General features: G+C 43.2%; 1 non-coding gene across 1 annotated transcript; it reads right to left on the bottom strand.

Annotated features, from left to right (window-relative positions):
- Window positions 1-1,227: 1,227 nt before the first annotated feature.
- Window positions 1,228-1,357, bottom strand: LOC111552830. Its single transcript, XR_002734743.1, has one exon. It is a non-coding gene; the product is annotated as a small nucleolar RNA SNORA11 (small nucleolar RNA).
- Between the last annotated feature and the right edge of the window lie 15,164 nt (window positions 1,358-16,521).

The following is a 16,521-nucleotide window of genomic DNA, read 5'->3' as shown; positions in this document are numbered from 1 at the left end:
ATTGTCTTGGGACCTTTGTCAAATATCAATTGATGGCTGGGTGCAGTGGCTCACACCTATAATCTCAGCACTTTGGGAGGCCAAGGCGAAAGGAGGCCGAGGTGAAAGGATCGTTTGACCTCAGGAGTTTGAGACTAGCCCGGGCAACACGGTGAAACCCTGTCTGCACTAAAAATACACAAAATTAGTGGGACATGGTGGGGGGTACTCGCATCCCAGCTACTCGGGAGGCTGAGGTGGGAGGATCCCTTGAGCCGGGGAGGTGTAGGCTGCAGTGAGCCGAGATCACCCCACTGCACTCTGGCCTGGGTGACAGAGTGAGGTCCCATCTCAAAAAATAAAAAACAAAAGTAAAAAAAATCAGTTGACTATGTATGTGTGAGTCTGTTTCTGAACTCTCTTTTTGTTCCATTGATCTAAATGGTTATCTTTATGCCAAAACAACCTTGTCTTAGTTTCTGTAGATTTATATTGGTAATCAAATTAGGTAGTAGTATTTCTCCAACTTTATTTTTATTCTAAAAATTATTTGGCCTTTTAAAAAATCTCCACATACATTTTAGAATCAGCTTGTCAATTTTTACAAGAAAACTTGCTGAGATTTTGATTGGGATGGCATTGCATGACTAAATCAATGTGTGGAGGAATTGACTTGCAACATTGAGTCTGGCAATCCATGCAAATGGCACATCTTTCTATTTACTTGGATCTTCTTTAATTTGACATCTTTTCCCAAATTTATCCCTAAGTGTTCAATATTTTTATGCTATTATAAGTGGCGTTTTTAGAGAATTTCCAGATATCTTTCTGTTCTTGGTTTCTAAGTTAATTCTGTGGCTACTAGGGAACATTGTGGAATTTCAATCTTTTATCCAGACTTGTTTTATGACTTGGAATACAGGTTTTCTTGGTAAATGTCCTGAGGGGACTTGAAAAGCATATGTATTCTGCTGTTGTTGGATGAAATGTCTATAAATGTCAATTAGGTCAAGGTGTTTTATAGTGTTATTCAAGTTTTCTAAATCCTTACTGATTTTCTTTCTACTTGATCTATCAGTGATTGAGATGTTGGAAAATCTAATTGAGGTGGTTTTGTCTATCTCTCAACTCTTTCAGTTTTTGCTTTCGCGTATTTTGGAGCTCTGTTGTTAGATGTATACAATTTAAAACTGTCGCATTATCTGATGAATTGACGTTATTATTATTTTATTATTATTCTTTCCCTTCACATGTAGGGCATTTGTTCATAGGAAGGCCACAGTTTTTGGTACCTCTCCTCACAATGATCCCAGATTCCTGTTGGGTGTGTTGTAAACAGAGGAACCATTCCTCAGGCCCCCTGCTCTGAGCACATCCCTGACCTTTTTACTATTAAGAAATTATTGAGGGCAGGCATGTCGGCTCACGCCTGTAATCCCAGCACTTTGGGAGGCCGAGGCGGGCGGATCATGAGGTCAAAAGATCAAGACCATCCTGGCCAACATGGTGAAACCCCGTCTCTATTACAAAAAAAAAAAAAAATACAAAAATTAGCTGGGCGTGGTGGTGAGCACCTGTAGTCCCAGCTACCTGGGAAGCTGAGGCAGGAGAATCGCTTGAACCTGGGAGGCGGAGGCAGAGGTTGCAGTGAGCCGAGATCGCGCCACTGCACTCCAGCCTGCAACAGGGCGAGACATCGTCTCCAAAAAGAAAAAAGAAATTATCCAGTTGTGTTTGCAGCCGCCGTCGCTGCCACACCACCGTCGCTCTCCAACGCCAACGCCACCTCTCCCTCGCCGAGCTCCAGTCGAAGGAGAAGGGGATAAGTAAGGAAGTCTCTATACCTTGGCATGTACAAAGCCAACTGCCAGCAAATTGACCGGTGGTAAAACACCCAGGAAGCAACTGGCTATAAAAGCCGCTCGCAAGACTGCGCCCTCTACTGGAGGGGTGAAGAAACCTCATCGTTATAGGCCTGTTAACTGTGGCACTCCGTGAAATTAGGCGTTATCACAAGTCCACTGAACTAATTCGCAAACTTCCCTTTCCGCGGCTGGTGAAAGAAATTGCTCAGGACTTTAAAACAGATCTGCGCTTCCAGAGCACAGCTATCGGTGCTTTGCAGGAGGCAAGTGAAGCCTATCTTCTTGGCCTTTTTGAAGACACCAACCTGTGTAACAATTAGGCCAAAAGATATCCAGCTAGCACTCCGCACACGTGGAGAACGTGCTTAAGAATCCACTATGATGGGAAACATTTCATTCTTAAAAAAAAAAAAAAATCTTCCTGTTATTGGTAGTTCTGAACGTTTGTTTGTTTGTTTGTTTCTTTTCCCATAGGGTCAAAAGGTACCTAAGTATATATATGAATTACTAGTGCAAAAATAGGGGACAGAAATCAGGTATTGGGGCAGTCTTTCCATTTTCATTTGTGTGTGAATTTTTAGTATAAATGAGAGGACGTAAAGCATTAATGCAAGTTAAAATGTTTCCGTGAACAAGTTTCAGCAGTTCAGCTTTATAATAATTGTAAATAAACCTGTTACATTTTTCTGGACAATGCCAGCATTTGGTTTTTTTTTAAACAAGTAAATTTCTTATTGACAGCAAGTAAATAGTGTTGGTAGCATTTTTATCATATAGTAGATTCTATCCATTCACTATACTTTTCTGAGTTGTCCTACATGCAAGCACATGTGTTTAATGTTGTCTGTCTTCAGTGCTGTTCCTGTAAGTTTGCTATTAAAATACATTAAACTATAAAAAAAAAGAAATTATCATTTTTATCCCTGGAAATATTTCTTGCTCTGAAATCTACTTTTTGTTTTTGTTGTTGTTTTGTTGTTTTGAGACAGGGTCTCGCTGTGTCACCCAGGCTGGAGTGTAGTGGCACGATCTTGGCTCACTGCAAGCTCCGCCTCCCGGGTTCAAGCGATTCTCTTGCTTCAGCCTCCAGAGTAGCAGGGACTACAGGCTCCCACCACCATGCCCAGCTAATTTTTGTATTTTTAGTAGACACGGAATTTTGCCACGTTGGCCAGGCTGGTCTTGAACTCCTGACCTCAGGTGATCCACCTGCCTCTGCCTCCCATAGTGCTGGGATTACAGGTGTGAGCCACCACACTGGGCCTGTTAAAGTATTTTTCCTGTCCATCTTATGGACATGTATGTTGGACTGCTTGTTATTGTCCTGCAGGTTGTTAAGATTTGTTTTTATTTTTATTGTTTTATTTTTTGTGTTTAAAATTTTTTTTTCTTTTAAAAAATAAGAGACAAGTTCTCCTATATTGTCCAGGCTGGTCTCAAATTCCTGGGTTCGAGCGATCCACCCACCTTGGCCTCCCAATTGCTGGGATTATAGGCGTGAGCCGCTGTGCCTGGCCAGTTGAGGTTTGATTCATTTTCCTTTTTCTCTCTGTGCTGCATTTTGGATAGTTTATATTGCTGTATCTTCAAGTTCACAGTTAATCCCACCCAGTCTATTTTTTTGTATCAGATATTATATTTTTAATCTCTAGAAGTTCCATTTATGTCTTTTTGTATTGTGTTTCTCTCCTTATTATGTTTATGTTTTCTTCTATATATATATAGAAGAATATATATATATTTCTTTTTGAAATATATATATATTTCTTTTTGACACAAGGGCTCACTCTGTCACCCAGGCTAGGGTGTAGTGGTGTGTTCAGGGCTCACTACAGCCTCAACCTCCTGGGCTCAAGTGATCCTCCCCACTCAGTCTCCCAAGTAGCTGGGACTGCAGGCGCATGTCACTGTGCCCAACTAATTTAAATTTTTTTGGTAGAAATGGAGTCTCTTTATGTTGCCCAGACTGGTCTCAAACTCCTGGGCTCAAGCAATCCTCCCACCTTGACCTCCCAAAGTGCTGAGATTACAGGCATGTAATCTCTGGCTGCCTTTTACATTCTTAAGAATATTTATAATATTTATGTTAGCTGTCTTAAGGTTCTTGTCTGCTAATTCCATCTTCCTAGAGTTTTTAGATCTATTTATACTGATTGATTTTCCTTTTGGTTATTGGTTATATTTTTCTACCTCTTTACACATCTGGTAATTATTTTCTTGTATGCCAGACTCCATGAATTTTACATCATTAGGTGTTGATATTGTGGTATTTCTTTAGAATGTTGACATTATTGTGGTATGTGGTTAAAATTGCTTGGGGTTGCCGGGCGTGGTGGCTCACACCTGTAATCCAAGCACTTTGGGAGGTTGAGGCAGGTGGATCACTAGGTCAGGAGTTCCAGACCAGCCTGGCCAACATGGTGAAACCCTGTCTCTATTGCAAATACAAAAATTAGCCTGGCATGGTGGTGCACCCTGTAATCCCAGCTACTGGGGAGGTTGAGGCAGGAGACGCACTTGAACCCAGAGGCAGAGGTTGCAGTGAGCCAAGATCATCCCACTGCACTCCAACCTGGGCAACAGAGCGAGACTCCGGCTCAAAAAAAAAAAAATTACTTGGGGTTATTTTCAAACTTTTAGGGCTTACTAACTAAAGCATGATCCTTCTGGCCAGTAGTAACACAAACTATTCACAGCCCTGTGTGAGCTCCAGAAATTGTTTAGTTTACTACATTCTAGTGGTCCTTTACCTGGCTTCATTGTGTTTCACTGGATGCATACATAGGTTACTTCTCAGCCAAAGACTCAAAAAGATTCCTCTGCAGATTTCTGGTGTTCTCTGTCTTTGTAAACTGGGCAATCCCAGGGCTCACCTCATTTGTTCTCTTTCTCTCAGAGATCATAGTTATATGTTGCCTGTTGTCCAATGTCTGAAAGCCATTGTTTCATATCTTTTACCCAGTTTTCTAATTCTCCAGAAAGAGAATTATTATTATTATTATTATTATTATTTTTTTGAGACGGAGTCTCGCTCTGTCGCCCAGGCTGGAGTGCAGTGGCCGGATCTCAGCTCACTGCAAGCTCCGCCTCACGGGTTTACGCCATTCTCCTGCCTCAGCCTCCGGAGTAGCTGGGACTACAGGCGCCCGCCACCTCGCCCAGCTAGTTTTTTGTATTTTTTAGTAGAGACGGGGTTTCACCGTGTTAGCCAGGATAGTCTCGATCTCCTGACCTCGTGATCCGCCCGTCTCGGCCTCCCAAAGTGCTGGGATTACAGGCTTGAGCCACCGCGCCCGGCCAAGAGAATTATTATAACAGTTAATTTTTCACAGGTGAAAACGTAAGTCTGTTGACAGATTTTTCATGAGTTCTTCAATTTGATTAACAGTAATAGGATTTGGGGGACTTTCAATTTCTTCTTGAGCCAGATGTAGTAAGATATTTTCCTATAAATCGGTCTTTTTCTTTAAGTTTTTAAATGCTGTTAATAGAATTATTTTATTAACTTTTAAACCTCTCTCTTATTTATTGCTGTGCCCCTAGTTTCATCCATATCTGCTGAAATGTATATATCTGTCCCCTGCTACCGAGGGAAAAATAATAATACTCTGCCTCTCTTCCATTCTCCAAATCCCACAGAAGTACCTCTCATTTATGGCATCTAGCATGGAAAATGGTAGCAAAACTAAGAAATGCTCCAGACTTCCGAACTCTTGGGGGATCACAGAAGAGAGATCCTGCGTTGCTAGTGGATAGTCTGGTGCAGTTCACTGCTTCAGGTGCTCAGCATCCATACGTAGCCTTTCACCCACATTAATTTTCAAACAATGAGAATGACAACACAATGCTTTCACCTCAGTTCTGTGACTATCTGTCTTGCAAATGAAGATGCCCTCACTATCTTCCTTGGAAGGAGAGACCCAAAGTCTTATCAGTCATTTGTCTACTCTTTATGATGCTCCTTCTTTTTCCTTTTCAGTCACAACCTTCCTTTGGTATCCTATAACCTAAAAACTAAGTTACGAGGTTAGCTACCATCAACTCACCCTAAATGAAAGAGTAGAGGACAGAGGAGAAGAAAGTCTGTATATTAGTTGTACATCTATAAAACAAATCAGGGAAAAATATGTTTAGCTATTAAAATCTCTCATTTTTTATTTATTTTTTTTTTTGAGATGGATTCCTACTCTTGTCACCCAGACTGGAATGCAATGGCACAATCTCAGCTCAGCTCACTGCAACCTCTGCCTCCCGGGTTCAAGCAATTCTCCTGCCTCAGCCTCCCAAGTAGCTGGGATTATAGGTGCCCGCCACCACACCTGGCTGATTTTTGTATTTTTAGTAGAGACGGGATTTGCCATATTGGCCAGGGTGGTCTCGAACTCCTGACCTTGTGATCCACCCACCTTGGCCTCCTAAAGTGCTGGAATTACAGGCATGAGCCGCTGTGACTGGCCAAAATCTCATTTCTTAATTGGTGATGAGGCAGTAGTTGGTGTTGATAATTTCCTTCTTCCCCTATCCATTTCACATTCCCTATTCTCTCAGTCAGCCCTTCAACTACTCATAGCTCTTTACCTTATAGCATGACTTACACCTTCACTGTTAAGTTTGTGAACTATTAATGGTTCTGATTGAACCGTGTTGCTATAGTCTTCCTTTACTTTTTGATGTGGGACATTGAAGTATTAAGAGGCATCATATCTAGGATGAGTGTTAAATCCACTGAGGAACTGCTGCCTCCTTCCTCCATTAGGGGGCAATGTAATCAACCTGCCATCAGGTGACTGACTGGTGCTGCTGAGAAATGCTGCCATACTAGGGACTCATCGTTGACCTTTGCTATTGGTAGATTCAGCAATCACCAGTGGGAGTAGCCAGATTAGCCTTGGTGAGAAATCCCTATGGCAGAGCCCATGCATAACTTCTCACCCTGCTACCATGGCCACGTTGTTTATGAGTCCGTTGAGCAAGCCCTGGGGTGGCTGGGGAAATAGACTGAAAGGCATTCAACCTCCTGCCAGTGCTTCCCATTGGCTAAACCCAAGCAGAAGCCAAAGGGCAAGACAGTCTAGTGACACAGTCCACACAGGTCAGAGCAAGATGGAGAACAAGGGAGAAGGGATCTGGAGAAAGAAACAAAAGTTATTCAGTGTACTCTCTGTTGTGGTGCCTCAGGTAAGATTTCTGCTCACCACACCTAGACTGTTTTTTTCAATTAAGACTTTGTAGACGCTCATTGTTTCAATTCTGGGGAGACCATAAGCACTTAGCCAATGACAAGGATGCCTGCAGCTCAAACCACTGACTACCACACAGGCCTTGTGCCTCATTTCCACAACCGTAACCATACTGTCTGGCATTTATACGCTGCCATTAGCCTGTGCCACTGTGAGATCCCATTATTCCCACTGAGATCAAGGAGCCTAGATGAATGTCTGGCACACAGTGTCTGCTCAATAAATACTTGTTTATTGCATAAACACCTCGTGAGGTAGGTTTTGTTATCTGCTTTCTGTGTATTTTGTTGCAGTCAACTGGCTAACCTTTCTGGCTATCTTTGATCAGTTTCTCTCTTCCAGATCTCAGCTTGATTTCCTAAAGCTTAATACCACAGTCAAATTTATTACTTCCAAGCTCAGAAAGCGTAGCTGTTAGATGGGCTAAGCATCAACTCATGGAAACAGCAGCATCTGTAATGTTCCTCATTGCCTTCATTTCAGAAGTTGTGTTCTTAACAGCAAGGAGCGTGAATGCTTTTTACATCTTCGACAAGATCAGGACTCAGAGCATGTGAAATGGAGGCAGGGAAACACAAGACTGAGGGAGTCCAGAGATTTGGGCTCTAGCCTGGTTCTACCTTTTGTGCATTGTGTTAGTTTCCTGGCGTGGCTGTAACAAATTACCCTAAACATGTAGCTTAAAACAAAAGAAATTTGTTCTCTCATCATTCTGGAAGCTAGAAGTCTGATATCAAGGTGCTGGGAGAATCACACATCCTCCAAAGGTTCCCTCCTTTTTGCCTGTTTCAGCTTCTGGTGGCTCCAGGCATTCCTTGCCTTGTGGCTTACCTAATTCCATCTCTACTTCCATCTTCACATCACTTTTTTCTCTTCTGTGTCTCTGTATTCAATATCCCTCTGCCTTTCTCTTACAAGGACACCTGCCATTGGATGTAGAATTTGCCCTAAGTCCAGGATAATCCTATCATGAGACCCTTAGCTTAATTATATCTGCTAAGACCCTTTTTCCAAATAAGACAATGTTTAAGGTTCCAGGGATTAGAACTTGGACATTTCTTTTAGGGGGTCGTTATTCAACCCACGACAGGCACATCAAATCACATCCTATTCTGGGCCTCAGTTTCCCCATCTGTAAAATAAAGGGGTTGGATTGGATGAATCCCTAGACATGTTATAGTTCTCTTAATCTTTACTTCATGTAATCAAGGTTATATAAGTAATGTCACCCTAAACAGTGTGGTTACAGGAGACAACCAACAATTGACCACCGAAACATTCTTCACAGCATAGCACCACAACATAGGCAAGAGGTCCTACTTTTGTGTTGTGTTTGTAAACCTGGCCCCAGCCTTGGCTCCATGCTCAAGAAGGTAAAATTGGCTTTAACTATTAAGCAACTCATCTCTGCTTCAACAGCTCACACCCACATGCCCAAAAAGAAGTAGGGATTTCTGATTCTTTAACAGAGGCTTCTGCAATCTCTGTCCTTGCACATATTGCCAGTGTCATCTTCTATTACCTTTAGCTTGCTGCCCTGCAGCTCAGAAAGCCACAGGGCAGATTTCATGACTCGTAGAAAAGAAAAAAATGTATTGAAGTGCTTTATTTAAATATAAACCACAGTCATAAATTATTCAGATATATATGAATAGCTATTTTTGGCAAAGGAAACGCCAGCGAATTTCAGTGGGCTCTAAAGAAAAAGCCGTTGAGACTATGCTGAGTGATTTGGGGGCCTGCCTTCCTGGAAATCACCAAGGTGATAAAGGTGGAGCCACTAGACAACAGAGCCATCTTGTAATTCTACAGAACAGATGGTGACACTAAAACATTTCCAAAGGCTCAACATTTTAATGAGGCAGTAGGTTAAGATTGGACAATACCCCAAACACAAATCTGATAACACTTCATAACAATTTCCAAGAAAGACCCAGTGGTCTCTTTCTAGCGCCCTCTCCTAAGCAGTTGGTTATATACCAGTTCGGAAAGGGCAGAAATCTTTGTGATTAATGTTCAGCATCATGGCTACCCCAAGGCGGGACACTGATATAAGCACAGTTGTCAATCAACAGAGTTCTCCAGCCTCTTTTGTCTGCTCACTACCCCATACCCCCATCCTCTCCTGCCCAACCATTTCTAGTAGGGCATCCTCCTGTGACCACTTCTTTCTGCAACTCTCCCCACCCTGGCCCAGCTCACACATACAGAACTAATCAGGTGTCATATCCCTGGGGCCTTGCTCCTTAAATTCCAAGATAACCAGTTAATAATTTAAGGTTTTATCTTAACTGCTTTACAATCGTTTACTAACCTTTGCCAAGTCTTTTGCTGTACCAGCATCAAGTACTTTATTGTTGTTTTCCATCTTCTGGGAGATACGAAAAGAAAAAACTGTCAAGTCAGTCATTCTGGTTTGTTGATCTCAGCTTCACAGTCTATGGGTAGAGGTCAACTCTGGTCCCTAAACTTTTCTACCCAGGGTTTGTGAATCTTCTTTCCCCTCATTAAATATAATCTCTTTATCTAAATCTCCTCAGAGGGAGCCAGCTAACTTGCTAATTTGTAGAAGGCTGTTAAAAAATATCCTTCTACCCCAAAATAACATGATCATTTTTATGGAGCTCTCTCAAGCTAACCTCCTTTCTGATGAGACCCTGAGGCCAAGACAGGTCACAAAAGAAGATTCTCTGCTACTTCCAAGGCCCCAAGGTGTATCTGGATCTTCCAAGTATTCTTGTCTCACAGAATCTGTCTCATTTGTGATATAATATCCAAATCATGGCAACGGAGCAATGGCATATGGGAGAAAGCAGTGTTGTGTCCATTTGTGTAGAATAAAAGATATACGACAGAAAGAAATCTGGTGTGAGTAGGAGTGGGCCTAGACGGTGTGTCCGTTCAGTTGAACGCTCCAAATATAAATGTTGAGGCATTAGAGAGTAGGCAGACGACTTAGTCCACTTGGGCTGCGGTAGCAAGCTACTACAGACTGGGTGAGTTAAATAACAGACACATGTTTTCTCACAGTTTTGGAGGCTGGAAGTCCAAGATAAAGGGGCCAGCCAATTCACTTTCTGGTGAGGGCTCTCGTCTTAGCTTGCAGACTGTGTCACCTTCTCCCTATGTCCTCAAAGGGCAGAGGGCGCTAGAGTGAGCAAGCTCTCTGGTGTTTCTTCTTATAAGGAGACTAATCCTATCTGATTCGGGTTCTACCTATGACCTCATATAACATTAACTACTTTCTTAGTCCAAATAAAGTCACATAGAGGGTAGGACTTCAACATATAAATTTTTTGGGGGAAAGGGACACATATCAGTCCATAGCAGCAGAGAAGGCTTAATCTAGACCTCTCGCTCTGTGGCCCAGAAAGGTGCGTCATACGTTCCAACTGGCGGAGCCAGTAATCTACTGTTCTGGGACCTGGGTTGTATAAGTGAGGCTTATAAATCACTGCTAGGGGCCGGGCACGGTGGCTCATGCCTATAATCCCAACACTTTGGGAGGCTGAGGCGGGCTGATCATGAGATCAGGAGTTTGAGACCAGCCTGACCAACATGTTGAAACCCTGTCTCTACTAAAAACACAAAAATTAGCCGGATGTGGTGGTGTGTGCCTGTAATCCCAGCCACTCAGGAGGCTGAGGCAGGAGAATCGCTTGAACCCGGAAGGTGGAGGTTGCAGTGAGCCGAGATTGCGCCACTGCACTCCAGCCTGGGCGACAGAGCAAGACTCCATTTCCAAAAAAAAAAAAAAAAAATCAGTGGTAGGAGCAGAGAGGGAGCCCCTGGGAACATGGTATAGATGGTATGGTGTTTAGTGTTAGCTTCACACATTCTGTAGCTTGGGGCCCATGCAGGTGTCGATGAAAAGAGTCAACATGAATGACCATGGCCCATTACACAGCCCTCAGGAGGTCCTAAGAACATGTGCCCAAGGCAGTCGGTACAGGTTGGTTTTATGTATTTTAGGGAGGCATGAGACATCAATCAGATACATTTCAGAATATGGTTTGGTTCAGAAAGGCCTGACAACTCAAGGCGGGTGGCTTCCAGGCAAGAGGTAAATTTAAACATTTTCTGGTTGATAATTCATTGAGTTTATCTGAAGACCTGGGATCAATGGAAAGGAATGTTCAGGTTAAGATAAAGAATTGTGGAGACCAAGTTTTATTGTGCAGAAGAATATGTTAGATAGCAGACTTCAGAGAGAGAGAGAGTACCTTGTAAAATGTTTCTTATCAGACCTAAAAGGGCACCTGGCTCTTAGCTGATTGTCTCCTGAATCTGGAAAGAAAGGAAGGAAAACAAAGGGGAAAAGAGATTCTCTATAGGATGTGGACTCTTCCCCCAAGAGACTTTGCGGGGCAATTTCAAGGTATGGCAAGGAAATGTATTTTGGGGTTAAATATCTTTTCCTTGTTTCATAATGTTATGCCAGAGTCAGACTGAAAAGTAAGTCACAATATATAGGGTCAAATAAAACCCATCTGATGATATTTTATGGTTTATAGGGTATGACTCCCTAGACCCCGTAGGTAGGAATTTGGGCAGATATAAAAATCAGGGCTTAGTCCTCACAGGCCTGAATTTTTTTTTTTTTTGAGACAGGGTCTCATTGCGTTGCCCAGGTTGGAGTGCAGTGGCACAATCAGAGATCACTGCAGCCTCAAACTCCCAGGCTCAAGTGATCCTCTCACCTCAGCCTCCACGTAGCTGGGACCACAGATGTGCACCACCATGCCCGGTTTTTAAAATTTTTGGTAGAGACAGCATCTCCCTATGTTGCACAAGCTGGTCTTGAACTCCTGGGCTCAAGCAATCCTCCTGCCTTGGCCTCCCAAAGTGCTGGGATTATAGGCACGGACCACAGCGCCAGGCCAGGCCTGAAATCTTTCAGCGCATGAAGACCCTTTGCTCAGAAGTTCTGTCTAACTCACTGTGGCCCACTGGCCCACAGCCTGGGCCAACAGGGGATGCAATTTTTAGAGTCCTGGGGATGACTTGCTGGCCTCCAAAATTTTTTTATTTTACACATTTTAGGAGTCAGGAAACAATCCTGAACAAGATGCTCTATTTCCCTTCACTTGCTCACTGATTCTTAAAAGTTCTTTAACACAGGGGTCCCCAAACCCCAGGCCACGGACCAGTACTGGTTAGGAACTGGACACACAACAGGTGGTGAGCGGCAGGCGAGTGAGTGAAGCTACATCTGTATTTACAGTCACTCCTTTTTGCTTGCTTTACCACCTGAGTGGAGCCTCTGGTCAGCTCAGCGGCAGCATTAGATTTTCACAGGAACATGAACCCTATTGTGAACTGCACATGAGAGGGATCTAGATTGCGCACTCCTTATGAGAACCTAATGCCTGATGAGCCATCAATGTCTCCCATCACCACCAGACGGGATTGTTTAGTTGCAGGAAAACAAGCTCAGGGTTCCCAGTGATTCTACATTATGGTGAATTGTATAATTATTTCATTCTATATGACAATGCGATAATAGAAATAAAGAGCACAATAAATATAATGTGCTTGAATCATCGCAAAACCATGGAAAAAATTGTCTTCCATAAAACCGATCCCTGGTGCCAAAAAGGTTGGGGACTGCTGCTTTTAACAGAGTACAGGACCCACATGGGCTACTTTCTGTTTTTTTTTTTTGAAATGGAGGAGTCTTGCTCTGTTGCCCAGTCTCGAGTGCAGTGGCACAATCTCTACTCACTGCAACCTCCGCCTCCCAGGTTCAAGTAGTTCTCCTGTCTCAGCTTCCTGAATAGCTGGGACTAAAGGTGTGCACCACTACGCCCTGCTAATTTTTGTATTTTTAGTAGAGACGGGATTTCACCATGTTGGCCAGGCTGGTCTCGAACTCCTGACCTCAGGTGATCTGCCCGCTTTGGCCTCCCAAAGTACTGGGATTACAGGCATGAGCCACCACCTCTGGTCCCCACGTGGGCTACTTTCTGACTTTGGTTTATAGTGAGGCAGCCGATTCAATTCTAATTTTTTAATTTTTTGGTGCTCCAGGTGAGGCTTGAATTAGATTTCTTTTTTTTTTCTTTTCTTTTTGGAGGAGGGGAATGGAGTCTCACTCTGTTGCCCAGGCTGGAGTGCAGTGGCACGATCTCGGCTCACTGCAAGCTCCGCCTCCTGGGCTGCCTCAGTCTCCCAAGTAGCTGAGACTACAGGCGCCCACCACCACGCCCGGCTAATTTTTTGTATTTTTAGTAGAGACAGGATTTCATCGTGTTAGCCAGGATGGTCTTGATCTCCTGACCTCGTGATCCGCCCGTCTCTGCCTCCCAAAATGCTGGGATTACAGGCGTGAGCCACCGCGCCCGGCGTTGAATTAGATTTCTTAAGGACAGGTTTTGATCAGGCTGGAGAGAGGAAAACTGGAGGAGAGAGCCAAGGGAAAAGAGGTGGGGCTTTGGCTCTGAAGACGCTCTCTGCTGGCTTCCTATTCATCTGTGCTGTTCTCCCTCATGACCGAGCCTGCCTCTATCACGGCCCCGCCTCCCCTGCCCCCATTTCACCAGGTTGGGCCCCATTCCCTCGTGCACTCCGGACAGTGATTTCTCGTGGAAAGGACTGGGTTGGAACTGCTTGCTGAGGTGGAGGGGAAAAGAGTGAAGCAAGAAGGTGACTGCACCATTGCATTCTATCTTCTCACAGGCCGCCTTCCAGTTTTTAATGCCACAGTCAGCAGACCCGCCACTTGGAAAGGTTCTTGAGAACTCAGCCTGTGGACTGAATCATGGGCGGAGTTGGTAACTTCAAAGCTGGCGCCAGCCTGGCGGCCCTTCCCTGCTATTAGAGTTATCTTAACTTATTTCAGGAGAACTTCGATTTATAATACACCTATCTTCATTGCAGCACTGTTAGTGGAAGACATTTTCCGGAACTGGAACAGCCTCTTGAGATGTGACTGGGGATTGACTCAGTTCCGCAGTTGCAATGCCTCTGTCAGTGTCCTCTGGGGTTTTACCAGTGCCTGGGGCAAGTCTAGAAGTTACCTACTTTGTTGTGACCCTAATTGAGAAAATACCTAACTGTCTGGATTCACATCTAAGATTTCTACTCAACAGCAGTTGGGCAGGTTGCTTTACCTCTCTAAGACCCCATTTTTGTAAATAGGGTTTTTAAAAAGCAGTAACTACTTCATAGAGGTTTGAGAGGATTCAGTGAGATAATGCATGGAAGGCCCTTGGCTCAGAGATTGGCACGTAGTAAACTCTCAATAAAAGTTAACTGACATTATTAATAAAAATTGAGGCCAGGCATGGTAGCTCATGCCTGTAATCCCAGCACTTTCGGAGATCGAGGCAAGGAGGACCACTTGAGGCCAGGAGTTCGAGACCAGCCTGGTCAATATAGTGAGACCCTGTTTCTATTTGTTTATTTATTTAAATTATTATTATTATTATTATTATTTTGAGATGGGGTCTCACTCTGTCACCTAGGCTGGAGTGCAGTGGCACGATCTCAGCTCACTGCAACCTCTGCCTCCTGGGTTCAAATAATTTTCCCGCTTCAGTCTCTCGAGTAGCTGGAACTACAAGTGCCCACCACAGTGGCTAATTTTTGTATTTTTAGTAGGGGTGGGGTTTTGCCATGTTGGCCAGGCTGGTCCCGAACTCCTGAGCTTTCCTCCTGCCTCAGCCACCCAGAGTGTGGGGATTACAGGTGTGAGCTGCCGCTCCCAGCTGACCCCATCTCTATTAAAAAACAAAACAAAACAAAAATTACCTGGGTATAGTGGTATGCATCTGTATTCCCAGCTACTCAGGAGGCTGACGTGGGAGGATCACTTGAGCCCAGGAGTTTGAGGCTGCAGTGAGCTATGATTGCACCACTGCACTCCAGCCTGGGTGACAGAGCAAGACCCTGTCTCAAATAATAATAATAATGATAATAATAATAGTTGAGTTTTCTGGTGATCATATTAGAGCATAGTTTCTGTGAGCATTTTCTCTCTCCCCTGTAAATCTCTGTCAGATTCCACTGACCCTATTCAGTGCTCTGACACAGAGCTTGACACCATCTTACTGATGCATCAACATTCTTGGCTGGGCTCCATGGTGCCATGTTCCTGTGCTGGCCTCTCAGGCAGGTAGCATCCAGCTGGCCATGTGCATATTTACAAAAATATGACTCCTCAGAGTACTATTAGTTTTTATTAATTTAATTTTATTTTAGATTCAGGGGATACCTGTGCATGTTTGTTACATGGATTTATTGCACACTAGTGGTGACTGGGTTTCTAGCACACCTATTGCCCAAAGAGTGAACATAGTACCTAATAGGTAATTTTTCAACCCTCTTTCCCCTTCAACCCTCCCCTCCAGAGTGCTATTCTTTGTCTAATACTTCTTTCTTATCTCCAGCAGTGTTCCTAAAAGATGACAATAATAATAATAGTAGTAATAATATCTAACACTTATTAAGAGCTACTGTGTGCTGCAGACCTTTTTGAAGATAAGGGATACTGAGGTAGGGCGTGGTGGCTCACATCTATAATCCCAGCACTTTGGGAGGCGGATTGCTTGAGGCCAGGAGTTTGAAACCAGCCTGGGCAACATAGTGAGCCTCCCATCTCTACAAAAAATTTAAAAAATTAGCAAAATGTGGCAGTGCATGCCTGAGTCCCTGCTACTCAGGAGGCTGAGGTGGGAGAATTGGTTGAGCCCAGGAGTTCAAGCCTACAGTAAACTATGATCATGCCCCTGTACTCCAGTCTGGGCAACAGAGTGAGACCCTGTCTATAAAATAAGTTAATTAATTAATTAAATAGAGGTAAGAGATATTTAGAAGGTGAATTTTAAAAAGATAATACCTTAAATGGAGAAAATGTATTTAGCATTTAATTCGACTATATAATTATTAACGAATACATTAATAATTTTTTGGTTTGAACTTTAGAGTTATTTGGCAAAAAGGCTTACTTACCTACTTATAATCAACAAATTTGCCTCCAATGACCCCTATTAACTTACTATGTAATATATAACTTACTGTATGTGATATACATGTAACGTATTATATGCAACGGACCTGAACAGCAATTTTCCTTGGAAAATGGGCCATATCATCCTGTGAGTTTTGTTAATCACAAAGAGATCTCCTTTTGACGAAAAATTCAAACTTGGGACTTGTCATTTGGGAAAAGGGTCTCCTTCTAATTTCTCTTTGTAAGACAATCAATGTCACAGACATAATGTTCATTTCCCTTGAGGAAAAAACAGCTCTTGACAAGAAGAAATATGGTATCAGCAAAGAACCTGCTGCTCCAAATTTGTTAAAAAGCAGACTAAATATTCTGTTTCGATTTCTGAATCAAATGCATGGGAGGATACACAGGGATCTATAAACTGATGAGTCAAGTATCCTTGCACCTTATGTCTCAAGTGAATTTTGTGTTTTGTGTGACATAT

Source organism: Piliocolobus tephrosceles, chromosome 6, assembly GCF_002776525.5.
Source record: "Piliocolobus tephrosceles isolate RC106 chromosome 6, ASM277652v3, whole genome shotgun sequence".
In the NCBI taxonomy this organism is placed as follows: domain Eukaryota; kingdom Metazoa; phylum Chordata; class Mammalia; order Primates; family Cercopithecidae; genus Piliocolobus; species Piliocolobus tephrosceles.
The sequence above is the reverse complement of the archived record's forward strand: the minus strand, read 5'-3'. Positions and strand labels throughout refer to the sequence as shown.